We start from the raw sequence: 16,435 nt of genomic DNA on the forward strand, positions 1-16,435 counted from the left end.
TTGTAGGACCCACACCCTGTGGCAGTGTTTTTCAACCTTTTGACTTGTGTGGACCCCCATTTTATCATTACTGAAACCTGGGGGCCCCCACCGAGTCATTACAGGAAGCCAGGGACCCCGGACTAAACATTGTCGATGATTTGAATGTGAAACAATTCTAAAAAAAAATACAGAAATAAGCATTCAATCAAACACATACACAAATGATAACACATTTGAGTTAATTTGTAAACAAATATAAACAAAAAAATAAAAATTGTAATTTTAATGGGACGGTTGGAGCTTTTCTAAATTCAGTTGAAGCCACACATCATCTATTCTGTTGGATGCACCTGCTCCCACGAATCAATCTGAGGATACTAGTATAATTTTTAGTCCCCAATTTCAAATTCTTTGACATTTACAGTACATTTTAAAATTTTCAATTGCACATGTAGCCACTTTTCTATATGCATGTTATTAATCTGCTAATAAGCAGTTGCTGACCCCCAGTGGTCCCCGGACCACAGGTTGGGGACCACTGCCATATGTGGATTCCCTAACGGTGATGGGCAGGAAGCATTTGCAGTGCTTAATTTGTAAAAGAATATGTTCTGGGGCCCAATGTTTTGCTCAGAAGTCCATGGCCAGCATGCCGAAAAACCACGGCTGTGTTGTCTTGATTCAACCTTATGCCTAGTTCTTCAATCACCGGGCAATTCCTGCCCCTTCACCTCATTCCAACAGGTTCCAGCTTTTTCCCTTTGTCACGGGTTCTCCATCTTTCTCTTCCTCTTCCTCCCCCTCCCCACCCCTTTGTGTGTTGCTCACTTGTTCTGGGTCAACATCTGATGAGGAAAAATAGTCTCTGGTGCACATAAATGAGTGGCAGTGGGCCTCACCACCAACCACCGGCTCAAATGAAGCACTGACTTGTTGCAGGCCCCACAGTTTTACAGCAGTGTCACTGTTTGCCCTTTGCAGTTGGATTCGCTCTAAGGTATCTTCCCTGTCCTGCAGATGGACGTGAATCTAGCAGTAAATGACTTTTGCTAAAAAACTGTGTCAAGTGTGCATCCTAGTGTTGGAATCTGTGCACATATTGTTTATTAATGCACACTGGGTTACCAAGTTGTGTCATTTAGTTAAAACTTCCTATCTGTGAGACTGCTCGGCAAATGATTGATGAGGCTCGAGCAGTTCTACATGTGCGTTTGTAGGTCATTTTAGTGAACAGAATTGGATGATTTAATTATATATATATATATATATATATATGTTCGATGGCATGTGTAGCTGCAGATACAAATGCTGTGCACAGTCTGCCATCTGGTGTTGGGCTCGGAGTGTTACAAGTTGTTTTTCTTCGAAGAAGTCTTTTTGAGTCACGAGACCGAGGGACTCCTCCCATTTCGACTCCATTGCGCATGGGCGTCGACTCCATCTTAGATTGTTTTTTTTCCGCCATCGGGTTCGGACGTGTTCCTTTTCGCTCCGTGTTTCGGATCGGAAAGTTAGTTAGAATCTCGGAAAAAATCCTCGGTATTGTTTGCGTTCGGTATTGGGTTAGTTAGAACAAATCGACACCGAATTTGGAAGAGCTCCGGTGGCCCTTCGGGGTTTTTTCGATCCCCCGTCGGGGCCTGGTCGGCCCGGCCACGTGCGACTTCAAGGCTGATGGAACGGACCCCATTCCGCTTCTGCCCAAAATGCCATAACAAGTATCCGTATACGGATCAGCATCTGGTCTGTAACTTGTGCTTGTCCCCCGAGCACAAGGAGGATACTTGTGAAGCCTGTCGAGCGTTTCGGTTGAGGAAGACGCTGAGAGACCGAAGAGCCAGGAGACTACAAATGGCGTCCACGCCGACAGGTCAAGAACGTTTCGAGGAGGAAGAAGAAGCTTTCTCCATCCACGAGTCGGATTCTGAAGAACTCAACGCCGAAGAAACACCCCAAACCGTGAGTAAGACGTCGAAAATCAAGACTCACGAGAAGTCCACAAAAGCCCAGGGGACGCCACCGCCAACAGGCCATGGCTTAACCCGAAAACTAGGTGACCGATCCAAGGCACCGAAAAAGGGCATGCTGGTGTCGAAGTCATCCGACTCCGTCGAGATACCGCCACACAGCAACCTCGGAGCCGAGACAGCGGCTCCGAGAAACTTCGGCACAGAAACGGCGGCACCGAAGAATTTCGGCACCGAGACACCACACCAAAAACAAAGAAGGTTTCTTCGGAGCCTAAAAAGACTTCCGAAAAGGTTTCGGTTCCGAAACATCCAGCCTCGGAGCCGAAAACTAGTTCCTATACAGAGGAACAAGGATTAACCTCCCAATTACATAGATTTGGAGAGGAGCTTCAAGCTGTAGAGCCTGACTACACGCAAAGAAGGCTTCATATTCATGAGGACACAGGGAAGATAACCACTCTTCCCCCAATCAAAATAAAAAGGAAACTTGCCTTTCAACAAAAGGACAAGCAACCACAGGCAAAAGTGGCAAGGAAAACAACCCCACCACCGTCTCCACCACCATCAATACATGCATCACCAGCAACAACTCCACCACTGATGCACTCACCAGCTCATACTACAATAAGTCAGGATGATCCCGATGCATGGGACCTTTACGATGCTCCAGTGTCTGACAACAGCCCAGACTCCTATCCTACAAAACCGTCACCACCTGAGGACAGTACATCCTACACACAGGTGGTCGCAAGGGCAGCCGAATTTCACAATGTCACCTTACATTCTGAACCAATTGAGGATGACTTTCTGTTTAACACCCTATCCTCCACCCATAGCCAGTACCGAAGCCTTCCCATGCTCCCAGGAATGCTCAGACATTCAAAACAAATATTTCAGGATCCAGTTAAAGGCAGAGCCATAACTCCAAGGGTGGAGAAAAAGTACAAGCCACCGCCAACAGATCCAATCTATTTTACAACACAACTAACACCAGACTCAGTAGTTGTCGGCGCAGCTCGTAAGAGAGCCAACTCTCATACCTCAGGAGACGCACCACCTCCAGACAAAGAGAGCCGCAAATTTGATGCTGCGGGAAAAAGGGTTGCAGCACAAGCAGCAAATCAATGGCGTATTGCCAATTCACAAGCACTTTTGGCAAGATACGACAGAGCTCATTGGGATGAAATGCAACATTTCATCGAACACTTACCCAAGGAGTTCCAAAAAAGAGCGCAACAGGTAGTAGAAGAGGGACAAAGTATCTCAAATAATCAGATACGGTCTTCCATGGATGCAGCAGATACAGCTGCAAGGACAATAAACACTGCAATCACGATACGAAGGCATGCATGGCTGCGCACTTCAGGGTTCAAGCCGGAAATCCAACAAGCTGTGCTCAATATGCCATTTAATGAACAGCAATTGTTTGGGCCGGAGGTAGACACTGCCATTGAGAAACACAAAAAAGACACCGATACAGCCAAAGCCATGGGCGCACTCTACTCCCCGCAGAGCAGAGGCACATTTCGAAAAACACCTTTTAGGGGAGGGTTTCGAGGTCAACCCACAGAAACCACAACCTCACAAACAAGGCCTACTTACCAGGGTCAATATCAGAGGGGAGGTTTTCGGGGGCAATATAGAGGGGGCCAATTCCCAAGAAATCGAGGAAAATTCCAAGGCCCCAAAACTCCTCAAAATAAACAGTGACTCACAAGTCACACAACCCCATCACATAACACCTGTGGGGGGAAGACTAAGCCAATTTTACAAACTTTGGGAGGAAATAACAACAGACACTTGGGTCTTAGCAATTATCCAGCATGGTTATTGCATAGAATTTCTCCAATTCCTTCCAAACGTCCCACCGAAAACACACAATATGTCAAAACAACATATAGATCTTCTAGGACTAGAAGTTCAAGCATTGCTACAAAAGGACGCAATAGAATTAGTACCAAATCTACAAAAAAACACAGGAGTTTACTCACTGTACTTTCTAATACCCAAAAAGGACAAAACTCTGAGACCAATACTAGATCTCAGAACACTAAATACCTACATCAAATCAGACCACTTTCACATGGTCACGTTACAAGACGTAATCCCACTGCTCAAACAGCAAGATTACATGACAACATTAGACCTAAAAGATGCGTATTTCCATATACCAATACATCCTTCACACAGGAAATACCTAAGGTTCGTATTCCAAGGAATACATTACCAATTCAAAGTGTTGCCATTCGGAATAACAACTGCGCCAAGAGTTTTTACAAAATGCCTGGCAGTAGTAGCTGCACATATCAGAAGGCAGCAAATACATGTGTTCCCGTACTTAGACGACTGGTTAATCAAAACCAACACGCTAAGACAGTGTTCACAGCACACAAAATATGTCATACAGACCCTTCACAGGCTAGGTTTCTCCATCAACTACGCGAAGTCACACCTTTTGCCGTGTCAGACACAGCAATACTTAGGAGCGACAATCAACACAGCAAAAGGGATTGCCACTCCAAGTCCACAAAGGGTTCAAACATTTCACAAGGTAATACAGACCATGTATCCAACACAAAAGATACAAGTCAAAATGGTAATGAAACTCCTAGGCATGATGTCTTCATTCATAGCCATTGTCCCAAACGCAAGATTGCACATGCGGCCCTTACAACAGTGCCTAGCATCACAATGGTCACAAGCACAGGGTCAACTTCTAGATCTGGTGTTGATAGACCGCCAAACATACATCTCGCTTCTATGGTGGAACAGTACAAATTTAAACTGAGGGCGGCCTTTCCAAGACCCAGTGCCACAATACGTCATAACGACGGATGCTTCCATGACAGGGTGGGGAGCACACCTCAATCAACACAGCATCCAAGGACAATGGGACATACATCAGAGGCAGTTTCACATAAATCACTTAGAACTGTTAGCAGTATTTCTAGCGCTGAAAGCATTTCAACCCATAATAACCCAAAAATACATTCTTGTCAAAACAGACAACATGACAACAATGTATTATCTAAACAAACAAGGAGGGACACACTCGACACAGTTGTGCCTCCTAACACAAAAAATATGGCATTGGGCGATTCACAACCGCATTCGCCTAATAGCACAATTTATTCCAGGGATTCAGAACCAGTTGCCAGACAATCTCTCTCGAGATCACCAACAAACCCACGAATGGGAAATTCACCCCCAAATACTAAACAATTACTTTCAAATTTGGGGAACACCTCAAATAGATCTATTTGCAACAAAGGAAAACTCAAAATGCCAAAACTTCCCTTCCAGGTACCCACAAGATCAATCCCAAGGCAATGCTCTATGGATGAACTGGTCAGGGATATTTGCGTACGCTTTTCCCCCTCTCCCTCTCCTTCCATATCTAGTAAACAGGTTGAGTCAAAACAAACTCAAACTCATACTAATAGCACCAACATGGGCAAGGCAACCTTGGTACACAACACTACTAGACCTTTCAGTAGTACCTCATGTCAAACTACCCAACAGACCAGATCTGTTAACACAACACAAACACCAGATCAGGCATCCAAATCCAGCATCGTTGAATCTAGCAATTTGGCTCCTGAAATCCTAGAATTCGGGCACTTAGACCTCACACAGGAATGTATGGAGGTCATAAAACAAGCTAGAAAACCTACCACTAGACACTGCTATGCAAATAAGTGGAAAGGATTTGTTTATTACTGCCATAATAATCAAATTCAACCTTTACACGCATCTGCAAAACAAATAGTAGGATACTTACTACATTTGCAAAAATCTAACCTAGCTTTCTCTTCCATTAAAATACATCTTACGGCAATTTCTGCTTACCTACAAATTATGCACTCAATTTCATTGTTTAGGATACCAGTCATAAAGGCGTTTATGGGAGGCCTAAAGAGAATTATACCACCAAGAACACCACCAGTTCCTTCATGGAACCTCAACATTGTCCTAACACGACTCATGGGTCCACCTTTTGAGCCCATGTACTCTTGTGAAATGCAATACTTAACGTGGAAAGTTGCATTTTTAATTGCCATCACATCTCTAAGAAGAGTGAGTGAAATTCAAGCATTTACCATTCAAGAACCATTTATTCAAATACACAAAAATAAAGTTGTTCTACGGACCAATCCTAAATTTTTACCAAAAGTAATCTCACCGTTCCACTTAAATCAAACGGTAGAATTACCAGTGTTCTTCCCACAGCCAGATTCTGTAGCCGAAAGAGCACTACATACATTAGACATCAAAAGAGCACTAATGTACTACATTGACAGAACAAAACTAATTCGAAAGACAAAACAACTATTTATCGCCTTTCAAAAACCTCATACAGGAAATCCAATTTCAAAACAAGGCATTGCTAGATGGATAGTTAAGTGCATTCAAACCTGCTATCTTAAAGCAAAGATAGAGCTGCCTATTACACCAAGGGCACACTCAACCAGAAAGAAAGGTGCTACTATGGCCTTTCTAGGAAATATTCCAATGAACGAAATATGTAAGGCAGCAACATGGTCTATGCCTCATACATTTACCAAGCACTACTGTGTAGATGTGCTAACTGCACAACAAGCAACAGTAGGTCAAGCTGTATTAAGAACATTATTTCAAACTACTTCAACTCCTACAGGCTGAACCACCGCTTTTGGGGAGATAACTGCTTACTAGTCTATGCACAGCATGTGTATCTGCAGCTACACATGCCACCGAACGGAAAATGTCACTTACCCAGTGTACATCTGTTCGTGGCATTAGTCGCTGCAGATTCACATGCGCCCACCCGCCTCCCCGGGAGCCTGTAGCCGTTTAGAAGTAGATCTTAAACATTTGTACATTTGTAAATATATTACTTGAAACTTTATTATGTACATACGCATTCACTCCATTGCATGGGCACTATTACTAGCATACACAACTCCTACCTCACCCTCTGCGGGGAAAACAATCTAAGATGGAGTCGACGCCCATGCGCAATGGAGTCGAAATGGGAGGAGTCCCTCGGTCTCGTGACTCGAAAAAAGACTTCTTCGAAGAAAAACTACTTGTAACACTCCGAGCCCAACACCAGATGGCGGGATGTGCACAGCATGTGAATCTGCAACGACTAATGCCACGAACAGATGTACACTGGGTAAGTGACATTTTCCATATATATATATATATATACCTAATTGAAACCTTATTGCTTACCTCCTTTGGGTCGAACCATTTAAGCAGAAACACGGTGGCATAGGCAGGGTGCCAGAAGCCCTAATTCAAGCAAAAGAACTGGACCTCAACATACTGTTTCATTCTAAACCACATCCATAATTGTGGTGCAGTGTGCCCCTCATCGCCCTTGGCCCTGGTGCCACTGCACCTGATGCATTCCTGATGGCCACGCCTCTGCACACACATAGGTAAAAAATGCTGAAACCTTAACTGACCCTTTTGAGAGAGGTTGGGTTCATCAGTGGTGTAGTGATACACACCCTGGGAATGATGGTTTCCTTCAAGGGAGGAATCAACAGCGTTTGTCTTGGCAATTCACCATCCCTTGTGCATCTTGGCGTTCTCAGTGTACTCTAACCTGCAAAGAATGGAGCAAAAAGACAATGCGCAGTGCAGTGTGCTTTTCTAGCATCTGCACATGATGCAGAGGGCTTGATTTAGATGTCTGCAGACAGGTTACTTCGTCACAACGGTGACGGATATCCCGTCCGTCAACATATATTATATTTCGGCGGACGGGATATCCGTCATCGTTGTGACAGAGAAACCCATCCGCCAAGATCTAAATCAGGCCCTTGGTTCTTGGCAGATGTAATACCCCGTCACAAACGTGCCGGATATCCCGTCCACTACTCCATCCAATGTATTACGGTTTCCATAGAATATAAGGGGACCGTAATAAGGCGGATGGGATATCCATCACGTTTGTGCTGGAGTATTCCCCTCCGCCAAGAACTAAATCGGGCCCAGAATCTCTGCTCTCTCACCTCTTCACTGATTGTCGTCTTATTGTCTCCAAGGCTAAAGGGCCAAATTTACAACTTGCTTTTTGTAATTGTACATAGTTACCAGTTGCTGACTGCTATGTGTGATACCTTTAAACAGTCCTGGCTTCTTAGGCTCTAGCATATTGCGTTCTGGAACTTGTGCATGTTTTAACATTTTAAGTACGACTGAGTACCCCAATAACTAATGGGTATGTAGCTAAGAAGCCAGGACTGGCTGACGGAATCATGCCTGACATAGGGTGAAATGAAAGCTGTGTTTTTAAACATGACCAAGTGAACTAACCCACAGGTTCCCAACCTTTTGACGTCTGTGGACCCCCACTTTATGATTACTGGAACCCGGGGACCCCCACTTCATCTTAATTTGGTCCAGGGACCCCCACTAAGTCATTAGTGAAAGCAGGGGACCCAATCTGTTAATATTCTTAAATTCTCTAAGCAGTCACTGACCCCGAGAGGAGACTTTGCGGACCCCCAGAGGTCCCCGGACCACAGGTTGGGAACCACTGATCTAACCAATTGTGAACATTCTTAGTGCTTGGTTCACATCTGAAACCCTTTTCACTTTTGTTATGGACGTGGATACTTCATTTGCATCACGCATGACCACAGGCACTGAAAATGCCATTTGTGTGCACTTTCACATAGTGCAAATGTTTTTACTAAGCTTCACTAAGAGTCAAGACAAGTATAGCAGGGACTGCAGCAGTCCAAGCTTCTCTAAGACAACACAAAGTGTATGTGCAGGCGGCTGCAGCAAGGGTGTAAGGTTCCATTACATGCAAGAGTAGCACCACAGCAGGGGCGTGGATTCCGCGGGGGTGTTTGGGGCGTTATACCCCCTAATAAATGTATTTTCTGGTAAATAGCGGGAACAGGTGCTTTCAGTCTGGTATGGTGAGGTGTCTGTCATATTTCATCAGGAAGTTTTACAAACACCTAGAGAAAAAAGAAACCCCCACCCTCTCCATCTCTCAGTTTTGAAAGTCTTCAAGAACGCTAGTTATTTAACAAAAATTGTGATTTTCTCACTTAGTACCACTACAAATCCACATTCCTTTCACTTTTCACTGTCCCTTAAGCCCTTCTCATGTGCCCTGCCTGTGGCATAGTGTATTTTAATATTATATTGTTGGAAAATTTAAAGCTCACATCTCCCTCTTACTGACTAATCTACACCCCGCATAACAAGGCACTGCATGATTTCCTCCCTCAAACAACGGTGCAAGATTCTATCACACACAAACCTGGGCTATCACAGGCAGTGCATGCTTTTTAGCCTCACACAACAGTGCGAGATTCCCTCACACACAAACCTGGCCTATCACAGGCCGTGCATGCTTTTTACCCTCACTCAACGGTGCGAGATTCCCTCACACACAAACCTGGCCTATCACAGGCAGTGGATGCTTTTTAGTCTCACACAACAGTGCGAGATTCCCTCACACACAAACCTGGCCTATCACACGCAGTGTATGCTTTTTACCTCACACACAAACCGGGCCTATCACAGGCAGTGCATGCTTTTTACCCTCACACAACAGTGCGAGATTCCCTCACACACAAACCTGGCCTATCACAAGCAGTGCATGCTTTTTACCCTCACACAACAGTGCAAGATTCCATTACACACAAACCTGGCATATCACAGGCCATGCCTGCTTTTCACCCTCACTCAACGGTGCAAGATTCCCTCACACACAAACCTGGCCTATCACAGGCAGTGCATGCTTTTTACCCAAATCACAACAGTGTGAGATTCCATCACACACAAACCTGGCCTATCACAAGCAGTGCAGGCTTTTTACCTTACACACAAACCAGGCCTATCACAGGCAGTGCATGCTTTTTACCCTCACTCAACGGTGCAAGATTACCTCACACACAAACCTGGCCTATCACAGGCAGTGCATGCTTTTTACCCTCACTCAACGGTGCAAGATTACCTCACACACAAACCTGGCATATCACAACCAGTGCATGCTTTTTACCCTCACACAACAGTGCAAAATTCCATTACACAAAAACCTGTCCTATCACAGACAGGGCATGCTTTTTACCCTCACACAACAGTGCAAGATTCCATCGCACACAAACTTGGCATATCACAGGCAGGCATGCTTTTTACCTTCACACAACAGTTGCTTATCATTCAGCAGCAGTGCAAGCTTCCCTGCGAGTCCTCCTGCGACTGCTCTGACACGGATCCCATGCCGTACGAGCAGTGGAGTAGCGAGGGTCGCAGGGGCCCTTCTGCAAGCAAGGACACTGGACCACCATCACCACTGGATGGGTAGTTACAAACTGTAATAATCAGGTTACAGCGGGCCTGTCGTGCCTCGAGGCCCTGGTGCAACTGCACCTGCTGCACCATTGAGAGCTTCTCTCCCTGCATTCCATGCTGCTGCTCGTTCTTGCTATCATGGACGTCATTTGGGGGTCGCCAGGGTCGAAGTTGCGACCCCTGGCCTCAGAGGTGGCAAAGTCAGCGCCTGGAGGCTGGAACGCAAGGGCAGCTGCTCCTTGTGGACCTGGGTTGCGGCTCCACTTTCCTTGTTGTCGGTCAACGTTTTATTACAATAATAGTGAATAATGTTTTATTATTCACTATTAGTGTGAGCGAGAATGGATTACAGTTAGCTGGAATATGACCCTCACTGTCTTTTAAGGTAGGTAAAAATGCTTTAAAATATATGTTGTGTGCGTGCTTGAGAGTGTTTTTAAGTGATAGTATGTGTGAATGCACGTGACTGTGTGTATGTGTAAACATGCATGCCTGTGTGAATGAAAGGTTAAATGGCATGTGATGTCACTTCCGCTACTCCTGGCTTTTTGTTAAATTGATGTCCGCGCTATCACGCACAATGCTGCCATCCTCTTCCGGAGCAGCTGTCATTTGTCGTGCACCGCCCCCACCCTGAGTCGGTGGGGGTATGAGCTACAGAGGTTGTGACAGTGGCACACCTTAAAGGGTGCAGCACCGGGGCCTTTCACGCCACAGTTTTAGGGTATGCATCGCACTCAGGGTAATACGTCAGGGCAGGGTTCTGCAAAGTCGGTCCTGGAGAGCTTGGTCCATGCCAGATTTTTTGCATATCCACATTTAGAAACAAGATGTTTCAGACATCTTCATTCATCTAAATGTGGATATGGTAAAAACCTGGCATGGACCCGGCTCTCCAGGACTGACTTTGCAGAACCCTGCGTCAGGGTAACGCACCAGCTAACAGTCCGGGCCTCCAGTCAGTGCGGTCCATGCAGGGAAAGACTCAGCAATCAACCAGGCTGGCAATGCCCCCAAACACCCTGTCCAAAGGCGTCCCGGGCCTGAAGATATGCTGTCTCCATCCACCTTGTAAGGCCAGGTGAACCATTATTCTCAGCCTGGGTGAAGGGACGTTTTTCGGTGCCAACCCTTCTATCAATAATGCCACATTTGTTCTAGGAGTGAAGCGCCCTCTGCTGGGAGTGCCACAGATATCAACCTAGTTGCTCCTCTCACAAAAACGCTCATCCCCCATGCTTGTTGCTCACACCACCCTCTCTCTAGCCCCTCTGTAGCACGCATCCTCCTTTGACCTCGCACACCACACCCTCCACATCCCCAGCCATGCCCCTTCTCGGTCTCACATTCCATCTTCTCTCACCCTTCTCTTGCACTGTCCTCTTCCATGCTCCACAATTCACTCTCTCCAGCCTCTTCCCTCCCAGCTGACCAGTTACACATTCCTCTCTTCCTCGTTTACTCTCACAAATTCTCCTCACATGACTTTTAATTGTTCCTTAATAACCGCTTCTCTCCCTGACACCCTCAGCTCTCCCACATAATCTTTCTGAGGTTCCTCACACTACATCCCCTCACAGACCCTCACCTCAGACACCCTCAGCTCTCGCATCCTCCTTTGCCTCCAGAATCCTCCCCTGACATGCTCTTTTCTTGCACGCCCTCTTACTCCTCCCTCACACATTCTTTTTTTCTCTCACCCAACCCTCCCTCACAATCCGTATCATTCTGACACCAGTTTCTCACATGACCTTTGGCACGCTGGGTCTCTCCCAAGCACAGACATAAACCCACATACCGCCTTACCAGTCATACCCTGGGCACCTGCAGAGAGATCATTCAAGTGGCAAACTTTAGTGAGTGCGAGCAGTTGCTCGCTATTCGTGTTCTGTTCCATTCAGAGCTTATTTTTAACGTAAAACGCATCCTTTTACTTATTTTGGATGGAAGGGGGCATTTTTGCATCAGCAAATAGCGCCAACTGCAGAATTTCTCTCCTCGCGTAATTATGCGCAATCTCGTGGAATTGTTAGGTAATTCCACGTGATTACTTTACACTGAATTATGCGAGTTACGCCCACCCCTAATTCTGTTTTATTTCTCTGCCTCCATTATTATCTATGGGAGGGCATTGTAGTACCAGTGATATGCCATATGGGGTGCTAGACTTACTCCAGGCCTGCGTTGGAGTATATTTACTACTGTTTTTGGCTGTTGTAACTTAAGAAGTGTAGTTTGTGAATAGCAATGGGCTTACTTCTCTGTGGCTGGGTGTCTGTCCTCCCTACGCCCCTCTTTAGGACACCCTTGGTGCTGTTCTCGAAACCACTCCCATTTAATAGTAAGAATTCATCTTTTTCTGGCTACTCTCTCTGTTACCGCCCACATTTACTACTAAGCAGTATGCTTACGCGTGTGCAGATCTCTCCACAGAAAAGATGGGCGAGGTGGAGAGTTACACTTGAGTGTTTGTGAATCGCATTTTGTAGTACGTAGTACCATTGTAGCAATACTTTATGTACTACAAAAAGCAGTTTGTGAATCTGACCCATCACCTTTTGGACACTCTCTTAGACCAAAGACCAAGGCCACCTTGAGGCCATTTCTTCCCTACTGCTTGTAGTCCTCTTGTGGTTGGGCCACGCAGCAGCTGCATTCAGTGGCCTCGATGCAGACCCAACCATGAGGGCCTTTGGGAAAAGAGCATATTCCTGCAAGGACATCCAAGGACAGAACATGAGCTGTTCTGGCTGTGGCACAGTCTGAGTATTTGGGTGTAAGGAAGTGAAGCTTGGCCCAATGGTGAATATATTCAGGTGATACTCGGATGTTGACGGCTGGGGAAATATTCTTTTCTGTAGACAAATTATTTTAAATGAAAATGCAGTGCAAACTTTTTCCCCAATATACTACAACTACTGCCACCTAGTGCACCCTGTAACCTGGACCCTTCTCTTTCCAGGTGTGGGGCAGTGTAACCAACTACCTGAAGACCTCCGGCGGAAGTGTTCCCTCACTGGGTAAGGTCACTTCCTTTTTACATCGCTGGATACGAATGTGGCGGTCCCTTCAATTTTCACTGCTTCATAAGTGTGTTGGAGAGCACGCAGGTACTCCCTCATGCGCTGGAGGTGCATAAAGGCTGTATTTACTCCCTCACGCGCTGGAGGTGCATAAAGCCTGTATTTACTCCCTTAAGCGCTGGAGGTGCATAAAGGCTGTATTTACTCCCTCAAGCGCTGGAGGTGCATAAAGGCTGTATTTACTCCCTCAAGCGCTGGAGGTGCATAAAGGCTGTATTTACTCCCTCAAGCACTGAAGGTGCACAAAGTCTGTATTTACTCCCTCAAGCATTGAAGGTGCACAAAGTCTGTATCTACTCCCTCAAATGTTGAAGGTGCACAAAGGCTGTATTTACTCCCTCAAGCGTTCAAATTGCACAAATGCTGTATTTAAAACTCCCTCAAGTGTTGAAGGTGCACAAAGGCTTGTATTTACTCCCTAAAGCTCTGAAGGTGCACAAAGTCTGTATTTACTCCCTCAAATGTTGAAGGTGCACAAAGTCTGTATTTACTCCCTCAAGCGCTGAAGGTGCACAAAGGCTGTTTGTACTCCCTCAAGCGCTGAAGGTACACAAAGGCTGTATTTACTCTCTCAAGCTCTGAAGGTGCACAAAGTCTGTATTTACTCCCTCAAGCGCTGAAGGTGCACAAAGGCTGTAGGTACTCCCACAAGCGCTGAAGGTACACAAAGGCTGTATTTACTCCCTCAATCTCTGAAGGTGCACAAAGTCTGTATTTACTCCCTCAAACGTTCAAGGTGCACAAAGGCTGTATTTACTCCCTCAAGCGCTGAAGGTGCACAAAGGCTGTATTTCCTCCCATGGTTGTTAGGGTAGTACACAGGACTAGAATGAACCCTTAAGTATTGGGACTGTATAAAAAGTAGATGTACCAATCAAATGTTATGGTAGTAAATTGACCACTCAGGCGCTGGGAGAGCACACATGGCCTTTAATTGTTGAGATAACGCGCAGACTTCCTTGCCAAATGCTCGGTGAGCACACATTAATTCTCAGAAGCCCCCCTTAGGCTCCCCTGGCAGCAGTGTTGATGTAAGTACTCATGACCAAGGTTTATGCTCACAGGGCCTTAGATGGCTCTCTCAGCGTTTGGGGACATGGGGTTCTTCACCTTAGTACTCCCTCAAATGACAGCAAGCCAGTAGTGTTTGGTGGGGAAACCTGCTCCTCTCCAGTGGTGTATGAAGAACATTTTGGAAAACAAAACTGGGGCCAAACGATACGATCTACAACCTAATTTTCCAAACATACGGCTCAAAATCCTTCAATTTTACAATTAGTGCTGATGGGGTAACACTTGAAATATGCCAACAGTTTAGGGCATGGGTACTCACAAACTTTTTCTCGGGGGCCAAAATTGCAGTATGGTTTGCGGCCGAGGGCCGCACTGAAGTGACAGCGCTAAACAATGCTGCATTTTGAATCCACACACAGCACCATCTGCACACAGCGCCATCTGCTCTCACCCCTACCCCAGTAACACACACAGCGCCATCTGCTCTCACCCCTACCCCAGTAACACACACAGCGCCATCTGCACACAGCGCCATCTGCACACAGCGCCATCTGCTCTCACCCCTACCCCAGTAACACACACAGCGCCATCTGCTCTCACCCCTACCCCAGTAACACACACAGCGCCGTCTGCACACAGCGCCATCTGCTCTCACACCTACACCAGTAACACACACAGCGCCATCTGCACACAGATAGGAATCTAGATTTTGACACCAATCTCCTGATTTCTTGTTGACAAGAAAAATAATCTAGATTACAATCCTGTTCTATCTATCTATCTATCTATCTATCTATCTATCTATCTATCTATATAGATATATATAGATAGAAAATATTTTTCTGGCTGGAGTAAGGCACTGAAGCTGCTGTTGGTATCTGTAGGGTTGGTACCCTCCTCAGTTTGAGACCTGACTCATCTGCTGTTGTCTGAGAAATGGAGTAACCCCCAGCAACCCTGAGGTCTTTGTTTTGTAAAGCATTGTCAACATGATGCACAAATAGTACTTTGTTGTCAAACAGCATGTAGAGCAGGCATCTCCAACGAGTAGCTTATAAGCTACTGGTAGCTCTCCTGTGTCCAGCCCAACCCACTAAATTAAATGCTGTTGCTTGGATGAATTACCACATGTATTCCAAAATTGAAAAGTGCATATTCAAGATGACAATGTGTGTTTTTTTAGAGCTCATAAGATGATGTTTTGAGGAAAAATTGGCAAATTTCCAAAATATATCTATATTCCAAGTTGCTAAAACCGTTCTTGCATTACTACTGGCAACCCTGCTTGATGCACTGAGATAATTGCTGCTGACACTCTTCTATAGGGTGGCACTAATGTAATGTTGCCCAGACAACAGTAATAATATCAGTGGCTCAGCATTATTTTTTATTGAACATTAGTAGCTATTATTACAGAAAAGGTTGGAGACCCCTGATGTAGAGGCTTTGGACCTCTTGTCAGAAAAGGTGCTTCATAGCCAATTCTTCTTGTGGTCACCCAACAGCCGATGGAAGATATTGTGAATGTTAATGTAGAGGTACAGAAGGAGCATCCTGTAAGACAGCCGCTCGTGCCAGCACTGTCCTGTCATACCTGATGTTTGACTTCCATTACGTTACAGTTTAATGGACATGTAGAAGCTGGTCTTAAAAGCTAGGGCTTCTGCAGGTGATTTCAATATGAACACATTGCAGAGTCTGAGCCAAATAGCTGGGAGGCTTTAGACCAATACTTCAAAAACAGCAGAAAGATTCTTGTCTAGAAATTGTCCTTTTAGTCAAAGACTTTTTGAAGCCTAAAATGATGCACACTGTTTTAAAAGAAGGTGAAGACAAATCACAGTCAGTAAAAAGTCAGGATTGTATAGAATTGATTACACTCTGGCTAGGCGGTGGCCAGACATAGCAGCATCTTGCCCTGTCATTGGCAGAATGATCATTCACCGCCACATCGTCAGAGCTGGGTGAATCTCGCCCAGGTTATATCCTTACCCAATATCAGAATAGATTACAATCCTAGTTGCAAACTCACATGGGTAGTCTATAAATCTATGAATGCCAAGAAAGGGAAGGTAT

General features: G+C 45.5%; 1 protein-coding gene across 2 annotated transcripts in view; it reads left to right on the plus strand.

The window, feature by feature from the left end:
* The first annotated feature begins 13,224 nt into the window (after positions 1-13,224).
* Positions 13,225-16,435, plus strand: part of TMEM102 (transmembrane protein 102) — a 32,724-nt gene continuing 29,513 nt past the window's right edge. The window contains exon 1 of one of the 2 annotated variants that reach the window (XM_069215586.1): positions 13,225-13,282. The gene's annotated coding sequence lies outside the window, so the exon portion shown is untranslated. The remainder of the gene's footprint in view (positions 13,283-16,435) is intronic. The other variant, XM_069215587.1, reaches the window with a different exon arrangement.

The sequence above is a fragment of the Pleurodeles waltl genome, chromosome 12, assembly GCF_031143425.1.
Source record: "Pleurodeles waltl isolate 20211129_DDA chromosome 12, aPleWal1.hap1.20221129, whole genome shotgun sequence".
NCBI lineage: Eukaryota > Metazoa > Chordata > Amphibia > Caudata > Salamandridae > Pleurodeles > Pleurodeles waltl.